This window comes from Carcharodon carcharias, chromosome 10 (assembly GCF_017639515.1).
Source record: "Carcharodon carcharias isolate sCarCar2 chromosome 10, sCarCar2.pri, whole genome shotgun sequence".
NCBI classification, from domain to species: domain Eukaryota; kingdom Metazoa; phylum Chordata; class Chondrichthyes; order Lamniformes; family Lamnidae; genus Carcharodon; species Carcharodon carcharias.
Window position 1 is genome coordinate 168,172,340 of NC_054476.1, and position 11,698 is coordinate 168,184,037.

An 11,698-nucleotide genomic window follows, 5' to 3' on the forward strand; every position below is an offset into this window, starting at 1 on the left:
TGGAAGGGTCCTTGGTTCATAACCCTCATCCCTGACTTTCCCAGCATTTCATTTCTTATGTTGGAATATGTCAAACTCATGTGTGAGGTATGATGGAAGTCACCCTGGATAAAAGTCTCTGCCAAATGTTTAAATATTAGTAATAAATGTATTAGGGAGAAATATCCAGATATTTCTATTACTACCAATATTAGCTGTAACATAGATGGTGCAGCCTTGCTGCAGTTGCCATAGCTACTACGCTGACTGAATGGCATTTGACTGAAAACATGTGAGATTCGAGATTCAGTGTACAGTGACAATGGCATTGCCAAACAAGCACGTTTGCTGCTTAGCTTGAAAAGATATTTTCTATATTTACAATAAATCTGAACAGAAACAAATATATTATGTTCAATTTGCCAATCAGTATTTTCCATTTTGAGTGGAAGCAGGACATGTATAAAAGAATATGAGAGTCCCACTAAACATGAAGCTGTTGTTCCGTCATATACTACTACACGTTGGGTTACTGACATTTTCTTCATTAAGTTTGCCCAACACAGATGCGGCAGCATAGACTATGGGTACAAATCATTGAAGTTCCTGAACAATGTTATTGCATTATTTATGAACTGTGTGCGATTGTGACCATTAGCGTGACTTCACATCTACAATAGTTATACTTACTTTTGTTTTGCATCTGTAGTGTATATGGGCAACTGTAATAAATATGCTGCTGATAATTTGTGCCTGGCTCTGTTGTGCAACCAACATTATCCATTCCAGCTGCTTCACTGTTCCTCCACTTTGTGACTGGGAGTTTTTGCTCCTATTTGCAGAGGACAGGAGGCAGCAGCTGAAAATATCGGAGACTTCAAAAAATCGGTCACGTCGTTGTAAAACTAGTTTGTGATTGTCCGTTCCACCCGGCGCACATCGAGAAACTAATTTCAATATATTGAAATCTCATTATAAACCCTACTCACCAGAATCATCCCCCTCCCCCCCCCCCCCACGCTGGAGCATCTGGGCACATCGACATGATTGTGCACCGACATGTTTCACAACTGTATATAAGTGACATGCACCTGGCAACCTGCATTTCACTCGGGACTTCAAGGTTTGTTTGCCTACCTTGCCTCAGGCAGCACTTGCAGTCATCAGTGACAGGCTTCACAGGCAGCACCACATCACTTTTAGGGAAGCTCATGGGCAAGTCTCAGTCGACCAGACCAGCCACAAGGCGGGGGGGGGGGGCTTTTCAATGGCTGCAGGGCTAGGACTTGCTTCGGGAAGGGGAGAGAAGTGGCCTCAGGCAAGGGAAGAGGCTGCAGAGTGAGGGCTGTACTGGGGAAGAGGGGTATCCCAGGGTGTGTGTGGGGGGCTCATGTTGATCTGTGCAAGTGGCCTCAAGATGGTGAGGGTTGAGGACGCAGTTTCCAGAGGAGATGAGGCCAGATGGAGATGTGAGGGTGTGTGAGAGAGAGTGATTGGTGATGTCCCTTGAGCTGGCAGTGAGTGAGATGCCAGTGAATGTGTGATGGGCTCTGTGAGTGTGTGAGTTTAGGAGTGGGGAGGTGGTTGCCTTACCCTGGCGGCGAGGATGAAATCATTCATCCACTGTCTCTGCACTGGATGGCCAATCTCTCTGTGCAGCTTTGACACTGACCACCACTGCCTCCCAAGCCGGAATGGTGAGCTTGCTGGACCTCCTGTGACAAGAGCCAGGGTTGGTGTCATCATGGAGGCCTCCAAAAGGCATTCCCATGCCGTGTCACTGAGCTCTTCCTGGATTTTGGGGCCGTGACTTCACTGGAGAACTGTGTATGCAGCTGCGGTTTAGATATGGCAGCTGGAGTGAGGAAACAGTGAGGTAAAGGACCTGGCGGGTGATTCAGAGGCTGTCCGCCTGGGTGGCACCTTCCAGATTTCTTTTGTGTTCAGCAGGGGTACTAATGGCTTATAATTGATCATCAATCTTAAAGTGCAGGCTCAGTACATAAGCTGAGAATTTCCCACACGCTCAAGTTGCTGTGAGGGCTGCCTTTTCGATAACCCATCGCACTGTTCAGTCTCAGTTAATGATCTGGATACATAGTAAACAGGTCCTCATTTGCCATCACTTTGGGCCTGGAATAGCTCTGCTCCCAGTCCCATCACAGATGCATCGGCTGCCGTAATCGTGGGAAGTTCAGGGGCATAGTGGGCTCGGACCTCTGAAGATGTTGCATCATTTTGTTTTGTTCAAGCGACTGCTGCTGATGCTCAGTCCAGCACCAAGCTTGGTCTCTGTTGTAAAAATGTCTGAGGTCTTCATTTATCTGGGCTAAGGAGGCAGGAACTTACCTAGTTGGTTGGTCGTGCCCATATTCCCATATTTCTAGGTTGTGGCAATTCCTTTATTGCCTTCGTTTTCTGTGGGTCTGTGGCAATCTCAGTTGCTTGTGTAATGAGCCCCAGTAACTTTATCGTGGGTCTAGAAAACTCACATTTATCATTGAACATCAAGGCAGCCTCTTGAAGTTATGTTCCTTTTTCATCGACCCATGGATAAGGATGTCATGATGTGGCATGTGGCCCCTTCCATGCCCTGCAGTGTATTGGACATTGTCCTTTGGAACATTTCAGGGACTGACACAATGCCAAACAGCAGCTGTTAAAGCAGTACCGCCCAAAGGGCGTAATGATAGTGGGTAGGAGTTTTCACTCCTGATCCAATGGTAACTGCCAGAAGCTGCTATTGGAGTCAGGTTTGATGAATTTTGTGCTTTTTGTAAGTTTGGCCAAGTTCTGATCTACTGGTGCCATTGGATATATTTCTCTTTCGACTTCTTTATCGAGGTATGTTAGATCAATGCAGATTCAAAGGAGCTATTAGGCTTTGGGACTGATGCCACAACAGATCACCATCGGGTTGGCTTAGTGGCTGGTGAAATGATCCCTTGTTACAGCGTTACCTCCATCTCACTCCTGACACTTTTCAGGAGTCGGTGAACCTTCCTTGACGTGAAGAGACAAATGGGTTTAGCATGTGTCTTGAGTGTAATGTGATGCACAGTTTTCAGCTTATCTAAGCCTTTAAAAAGTATGGGGAATTCCCTCCTAAATCCATTATCTTGTGCTTTTGCATTGACTTCACCAACTTATATAAGCAGGTTCAGAGCTATGCAGGCTTTACTGTCCATTGAGTTTGTGGACTACTGTGTCACATGAGAGTCAAGGAAAGGACTAGACAGCAAGACTTTTCCAACTCAAACTCACATTCAGCCCAACCAGCCCCAATGACTACAAGATGTGCCAGGAAATAGACATTCATCTCATTTGCTCCAAGAATGGGTGTTAAGGCAGGATGAAGAAGGTACGCACTATGTACTGTTACCAACACGACATATCCAGAATAAAAAAGAGCATTTGTGGGTTTCTTGCAGGGAAGTAAATCAGCTGCAGTTTATTTGAACTTTGTCCAGAGTTGTTTTCTAATGGGTAGAACAGGATCTCAGCAGATGTAAAGATGGGCGTCCAAAAAATGGGCCAAAAAAAGAGATAAATCAAAGGGAAAAATGGTGCAATTGAACATTTAGAAAGCTAAGTTCAGCAGCAAAGCCACAAGCACCAGGTCTCCAATACATCTTCCAAAACCTAATCTATCTGAGTCTAGAACATGCATCGCTATCATCTGCCACTAATCCTATCAATGGCCTAACAACACAGGTCAGGATTTTACCATCGCACTGCGGCCTGTCTCCCACCAGCAGATGCGGTGAGCCATTTAAACCTCCATTCAGTTTGGTGGGACCATAATATCCTGTTGGGCAAGAAGGGACATAAAATCCTGGCCACAGTATGCACTGTGGGTCAAGATGGTGAGTGGCTTGGAGGGGAACTTCCAGGTGGTGATGTTCCCAACTGTCTGCTGCCCTTGTCCTTCTAGATGGTAGCGGTTGTGGGTTTGGAAGGTGCTACCTAAGGAGCCTTGATGAGTTCCTGCAGTGGATCTTTTAGATGGTACACAATGCTGCTACTGTGCATCGGTGGTGGAGGGAGTGAACGTTTGTGGATGTGGAGCCAATCAAGTGGGCTGTTTTGTCCTGGATGGTGTCAAGCTTCTTGAGTGTTGTTGGAGCTGCACTCATCCAGGCAAGTGGGGAGTATTCCATCACACTCCTGACTTGTGCCTTGTAGATGGTGAACAGGCTTTTGGGGGTCAGGCAGTGAGTTACTCACCACAGGATTCCTAGCCTCTGACCTGCTTTTGTAGCCACAGTATTTATATGGCTAGTCCAGTTCTGTTTCTGGTCGATGGTATCCCCCAGGATGTTGATACTGGGGGATTTAGCGATGGCAATGCCATTGATTGTCAAAGGATGATGGTTAGATTCCCTCTTATTGGAGATGGTCATTGCCTGACACTTGTGTGGCTGAGAAACACTAAAGGGCAAAAAATGTTAATGGGTGTTGAATATAGACCCCCAAACTGTAGTGGTGATGTTGGGAATGGCATTAAACAGGAAATTAAAGATGCATGTAATAAAGGAACATCTGTAATTATGGGTGACTTTAATATGCATATAGATTGGGCAAATCAAATTAGTAACAATACCGTAGAGGAGGAATTCCTGGAATGTATACGGGATGGTTTTCTGGACCAATACATTGAGGAACTAACTAGAGAATAGGCCATCCTGGACTGGGTATTGTGTAATGAGAAAGGAATAATTGGCAATCTAGTTGTGCGAGGCCCCTTGGGGATGAGCGGCCATAATATGTTAGAATTCTTCATCAAGATGGAGAGTGACATAGTTGATTCTGAGACTTGGGTACTAAATCTTAATAATGGAAACTACGTTGGTACGAGACGCGAGTTGGCTATGATGGATTGGGAAACGTTACTTAAAGGGATGATGATGGATAGGCAATGGCAAACATTCAAAGAGTGCATGGGTGAACTGCAACAATTGTTTATTTCTGTCTGGCGCAAAAGTAAAACAGGAAAGGTGGCCAAACCATGGCTTACAAGGGAAATTAGAGATAGTATTAGATGTAAGGAAGAGTCATATAAATTGGCCAGAAAAAACAACAGACCTGAGGATTGGGAGCAGTTTAGAATTAAGCAAAGGAGGACCAAGGGATTGATTACGAAGGGGAAAATAGAGTACGAGAGTAAGCTTGCAGGGAACATAAAAACTGACTGTAAAAGTTTCTATAGGTATGTGAAGAGAAAAAGATTGGTGAAGACAAATGTAAGTCCCTTACAGTCAGAAACAGGGAAATTTATAATGGGGAACAAAGAAATGGCTCAACAACTAAATACATACTTTGGTTCTGTCTTCACAAAGGAGGACACTAATAACATACCAAAAATGTTGGGGAACATAAGGTTTAGTGAGAGGGAGGAACTGAAAGAAATCAGTATTAATAGGGAAATGGTATTGGGGAAATTGATGGGATTGAAGGCCGGTAAATTCCTGTGGCCTGATAATCTACATCCCAGCGTACTTAAGGAAGTGGCCCTAGAAATAGTGGATGCATTGGTGGTTATCTTCTGAGATTCTATAGACTCTGGAACAGTTCCTATAGATTGGAGGGTAACTAATGTAACCCCACTATTTAAAAAGAGAGGTAGAGAGAAAACAAGGAATTTGACGTCGGTAGTGGGGAAAATTCTAGAGTCCATTATAAAAGATTTAATAGCTGAGCACGTGGAAAACAGTGGCAGAATCAGACAGAGTCAGCATGGATTTATGAAAGGGAAATCATGCTTGACAAATCTACTGGAATTTTTCGAGGATGTAACTAGTAGAGTTGATGAGGGGGAGCCAGTGGATGTAGTTTATTTGGACTTTCAGAAGGCTTTCGACAAAATCCCACATAAGAGATTGGCATGTAAAATTAAAGCACATGGGACTGGGGTTAGTGTATTGAGATGAATAGAAAACTGGTTGGCAGACAGAAAACAAAGAGTAGGGATAAATGGGTCTTTTTCCGAATGGCAGGCAGTGACTAGTGGGGTACCACAGGGATCCGTGTAGGGACCCCAGCTATTTACAATATATATTAATGATTTAGATAAGGGAATTAAATGTAATATCTCCAAATTTGCAGATGACACAAAGCTGGGTGGGAGGGTGAGCTGTGAGGAGGATGCAGAGATGCTTCAGTGTGATTTGGACAAGCTGAGTGAGTGGGCAAATGCATGGCAGATGCAATATAATGTGGATAAATGTGAGGTTATCCACTTTGGTAGCAAAAACAGGAAGGCAGATTATTATCTGAATGGCTATAAATTTAGAGAGGAGAATGTGCAATGAGACCTGGGTGTCCTTGTACACCAGTCGCTGAAGGTAAGCATGCAGGTGCAGCATGGGGTAAATAAGGCAAATGGTATGTTGGCCTTCATAGCCAGAAGATTCGAGTACAGGAACAGGGATGTCTTGCTGCAATTGTACAGGGCCTTGGTGAGACCACACCTGGAATATTGTGTGCAGTTTTGGTCTCCTTATCTGAGGAAGGATGTACTTGCTATAGAGGGAGTGCAGTGAAGGTTCACCAGACTGATTCCTGGGATGGCGGGACTGACATATGAGGAGAGATTGAGTCGATTAGGATTATATTCGCTGGAGTCCAGAAGAATGAGGGGGGATCTCATAGAAACCTATTAAAGTCTAACAGGACTAGACACAGCAGATGCAGGAAGGATGTTCTCGATGGTGGGGGAGTCCAGAACCAGAGTCACAGTCTGAGGATAAGGGGTAGACCATGCTCAGTGCATAATCTAAAGCTCAATCCAGCAATAATGCTAGCTCAGCAAGAAGAAGAAAGGATGTCTGGGGATGCTGGAGAGAGTGGGGAAGTGGGGGCGATGTGACAAAACCAGGAATAGACACCTTTCCTAAACATCCAAAATGCATTGAAAAGAACAGTTTTAACATAAATATTAGCTGATTGAGGTGAGAGATATCAATGATGAGAATTAGAATGTTTTTCCAACATTCAGTATTCATACCCAATGTTCCCATCAAGCTAAGCCAAATGTAGGGCAGGTCTGTAAATTGCACCCTATTCCATTAAATTGTGTCTTAACTCCATCCTCACCAAAAGCATCTGGTTTCCATTTTGCACTCCAATTGGTAAGTGAGATTTCTATTTATCATGAATGGTATCACCTTTGGGTCACAGAATCAACAGGATATAGGGTTGCATGAGCTAGCTAAATTCAGCCTTCAGAAGTTAAGGCAATAATCCCATCAGTATGTGCTAAATTCAAGATAAGCCAGTTCCCAGGGACATCCTATCATTTAATAACCACTTATATTTATTCTTTCATGGGATGTGGGTAGCACAGAGACAAGGCACATGTTTGTCACTCACCTGATTGCCCTACAAACTGAATGACTTGCCAAATTCAAAGGGCAGTTTAGAGTCAGCCCAACCATCGTGCTGTGGGTCTAGAGCCACACATAGGCCAGACCAAGGACATTTGTAAAGCAGATGTTTTTATAGCAATCAATGATAGCGTCATATGGAGATACTGAGACTTTCAATTCCAGACTTATTAATTGAATTTAAATTCCATCAGCTGTTGTTGTGGGTGGGACTTGAACCCATGTCCCTAGAGCATTCGCCTGGGCTGACTGATCTAATGACATTACCACTACACCGTCATCACCCTAACGTATAAAAGGTGTAGATGTGGCATACAGAAAACAGGGAGCTCATTTGGAGGCCGGTTTAAAGTAATGAGTTTCTTTAGCTTAAATTGTCCTTGAAGATTTGCTGACACAAGCACTTAGTGACAGAAGCATGTTTAAGCTTCTTTCCCTTGACATAAAATCTTACAATAACATGGTCACGAGCACAAGACAAGCACATCCCAGGTGCCTCCTTGACTTCCTCCAGCTGTGCATAATTTTTGGAATAAGACATTAGTAAATATAGTTTACATTATAGAACATCTTAGATTACTTCAGGCTATAAATTTAGCTTTGGTTCACAATTGGGGTCAAAGTGTGTGCTAGATTGTACGCTTGCACTAATTGTTTAATGATACAAATCAACACTGTGATCTGCAATAACATTATGCACTTAATCTGGAAATGTTAGCAAGCAATTCGGCATTTGTTCAAAATAACTGTCTTCTGCATATGTCACTTTTAAATCTCTCCATTTGCTAATTTGAAATGATGTACCCTGCTTTTCCTTTTATTCTGTACTTGCACACTGAGGGATAATTCTCTCTTTCTCGCATCTCTGCTGTAACTCACTATTCAAAGGTCTGCAAGTACATCCCAGGTGCCTCCTTGACTTCCTCCAGCAGTATGGTTAGACCCCAGGAACACCAGGTAGGTGCAGAAATTGAAGGTAATAATTAATTATTAACATTCAACACAGGGGAGTGTGCAAATACCTGAGCTCAGCTATATTTACCAGGTTAAAAATTGGTAGCACAACACAAAGGAAAATTCAGATTTCTTATTGTTTTATTACCCCTTGTGATTATAGTGAACTGCTGCAATTTGATATTTCCCTATTTATGCAGCATGTAAACAATACAATCAAGTGGCTCCATTTATAAACCTTGGACCCCAATGTGCTACCAGTGTGATCACCAATGATGGAGCTATTTAACAAAAAAAGCAATAAAGAAAATGATTATGAATCAGACTCTGGTGGGTTAATTGTTACTAGAAAAGTATTAGAAAAGGGGGAGGTGATGGCGTAGTGGTATTGATGCTGGACGAGTAATCCAGAGACCCAGAGTAATGCTATGGGGACCAGGCTTCAAATCTTTCTATGACTGATGGTAGAATTTGAATTCAATGAAAATCAGGAATTAAAAGTCTGAATGATGACTATGAACCCATTGTCAATTGTTGTTAAAAATCCATCTGGTTTGCTAATGTCCTTTAAAGAAGGAAAGCTGCCATCCTTACCTGGTCTGGCCTACATGTGACTCCAGACCCCACAGCAATGTGGTTGACTCTTAAATGCCTGGGAAATAGGAATATGCCTGAACAGTGACGCCCATATCCAATGAATAAAAAAAGATGGAAGTATGGTAATCCTGCAAGAATAGTTCTGGTTAACACTATATCATCAGTCACTTGTTTGATTGCTTTCTGGAGATGTCAGTATTGCCCTTGTAACATGGCAACCCAAGTCCTTCAGTTTGAAAATGTGACTTATAATTGTTATATCTTAACTAGTTCTGATTATGTTCTGCATTATGTTGCTCTATAGATGATTTCTTCTATGGTGTGATGAAGGGACCTTAAGTTTATTCTAGATTGATGAGCCAAGAATGACCAGAACAGTTTTCATCATCTATATCTACCTTTTGACTATGTGATCTTGTGACAAGGACAATGGTAAAGTGGGGTGGGGAGGCAGATGGGGGAGTGGGAATGTGAACACAGCCTGTAGTTTGTACCACAGCCTGTACATTTACAATGCTTTGTAAGTGTACTTCTCTGGATAAACATGTAATTTTAAAATGAAAAGTGCTGGAAGATATATCAGCCATTAAACAAAAAGAAAAATGCTCCAATCCCCAGATTTTACATTAACTTTCATTGTCGGAGCTGCATCTTTCTATCTCATTCTTTGCTTCACTATAACTCAAGCCATTTTCAAAGAACCACCTGTCACATTTGTTTTAATTGTTTTGCTACACACCATTGATCCTAATCATGAAATGAGATTATTTTTTGATGCAGCTCACCAACAGATACATTTATTATGTAGATATTACTGCGAGTATAAATGAAGGGCTTCTTACAGTACATTGCCACATAGATATAAATTAACGGGGTAAATGCACAATTCTGACGGTCCTAGAGAATATCTCCTTGTTTATTTCCTGTGCTGAAATAGCTCTATTGTAATAATCAAAGTTAAATAAATAAAGTGGACACTTTTACAGCACAGAGAGGAACATGCCTGTTTTTCATAAGCACAAAAATCTAAAATAAAAGCAGGATTCATTCACATGCAGTAATTGGCAGCTAATGGTTCAATTATAGGGCTACCTCAACCCAATTTAGTCAGTTAAACTGGGAACAATGATTAAATATTAGTTGATCTCCCATGGAAATGTTCACGAACATTCTAATTGGAATTGTCTAAAACCTCAGCAGCTGAGTCCCCAAGTTCTGCAAAGGATTGTTCATAAATTGAGTGCCAGGTTTGTCTGGGCCTGCAAGGCCTGATCAGGCCCAGACCTTCAACTTAACTCAAATTTCAGTGGGCGCATTTTACAGTCCTTAAGCTTTCAATTTTTCGTGAAGGAGTGTGTTTGCTTTACACGTGTGTGTCATGAAATGTGATTCTTGGACCTATTTCTGCTAACCCCGCATTTAAGAAAAATCATATAGCATTTAAATTGTAACTTCTATGAACACAGGACATTCAAAAGCTCTTTACAGTCGGTTAAGTACTTTTCTTTTTTATGTGCGTTCACTGCTATAAGGTTGGCAAATATACAGCCAATTTACATAGTTAAACTATTTCTTAGCTTTTTTGTAAAGTAAGAAATTTTTTAAAAAGTGAAACAAAATCCATTAAGTAACCTATAAACCCACAAGTGTTACTTGCCCAGAAGGAAAGAAAATACAGTTTGGACCAGGCCTCTTATTTCCCAGTTTTTACTGTTTTTCCCTTCTGGGCGGATGTTTTTTTTAATCCCTCTTAGTGTGTCAAGTGACTGTGCAGATGGTATTTTATACCATTGTAATTTAATCAGCAGGCTTGGAATTATTTAGTATTTGAGTTATAATCGGGTGTACCTTGTACTCTGTATTTTACGGATAATTGGTTTACGATCACATATAATTAAACAACTGGTAATGAGAAGGGGATATTTATTCTGAGAGTTAATGCAAAACAAAGCAGTTGCTCTCAATCTTGAATTGAATCTGCTTCTGAGTACATTCAATCCATCAGGTTACAGTCTGGTGCGTTTTTTCATCCATTTTTCCTTATGTCTCGTTGCAATCCTCCCAACCTCATAACAGGAAGTTAAGGTAAAAGATCCATTAAATGAGCTTGAGACTTGTTGATACTTATCATTGCTTTTATTATAATTATCAGTTACTCTTTTGTGAGGATCTTCAACCCATTACATATTCCATTTACTTTCATAAAGATGTGATTTTGAGAAATTTTTCAAGCGTGGCCAATACATCAGATGATTTCTCTTATGGAGAGGAGGTGCCGCAGTGCAGTGGATAGCATCTCTGCCTCTGAGCCAGAAGCTCTGGGTTTGAGTCCCACTCCTGGACTTAATGGTCATGGAAGGTACATTCATGATGTGACCAAACAGGTTGATTATCAGCCTGCAAATCCTTCCAGTATGCCAATGGCAGGCGATAAGGGTGGGAAAGTCTCAGCCAGGCTTGACTTGGTGTGGTGCCCCTCAAGCTATAACTTTTAGTGACATATTCCAGGAAAAACCAGCTATAGAAACAGACATAAGCACATGCTTTGTCTACCTCATTTGCCACAATCACAAGAAAGAAATAAGTCTCTTATAGGGACCATTATGTTGAACACCTGACATGAGCCTAACCTGGCACACACACTCTGACTGCTATACTTTGCCCATCAATAGTTTTTAAAATTTACTTTATGCATAAGTTGTCATTACATCTCCATGTTTAAAATTGCCTTATCATGTAACAAGATTTTTTTATACAAGGTTAAAACAATCCACTTTAAGGAA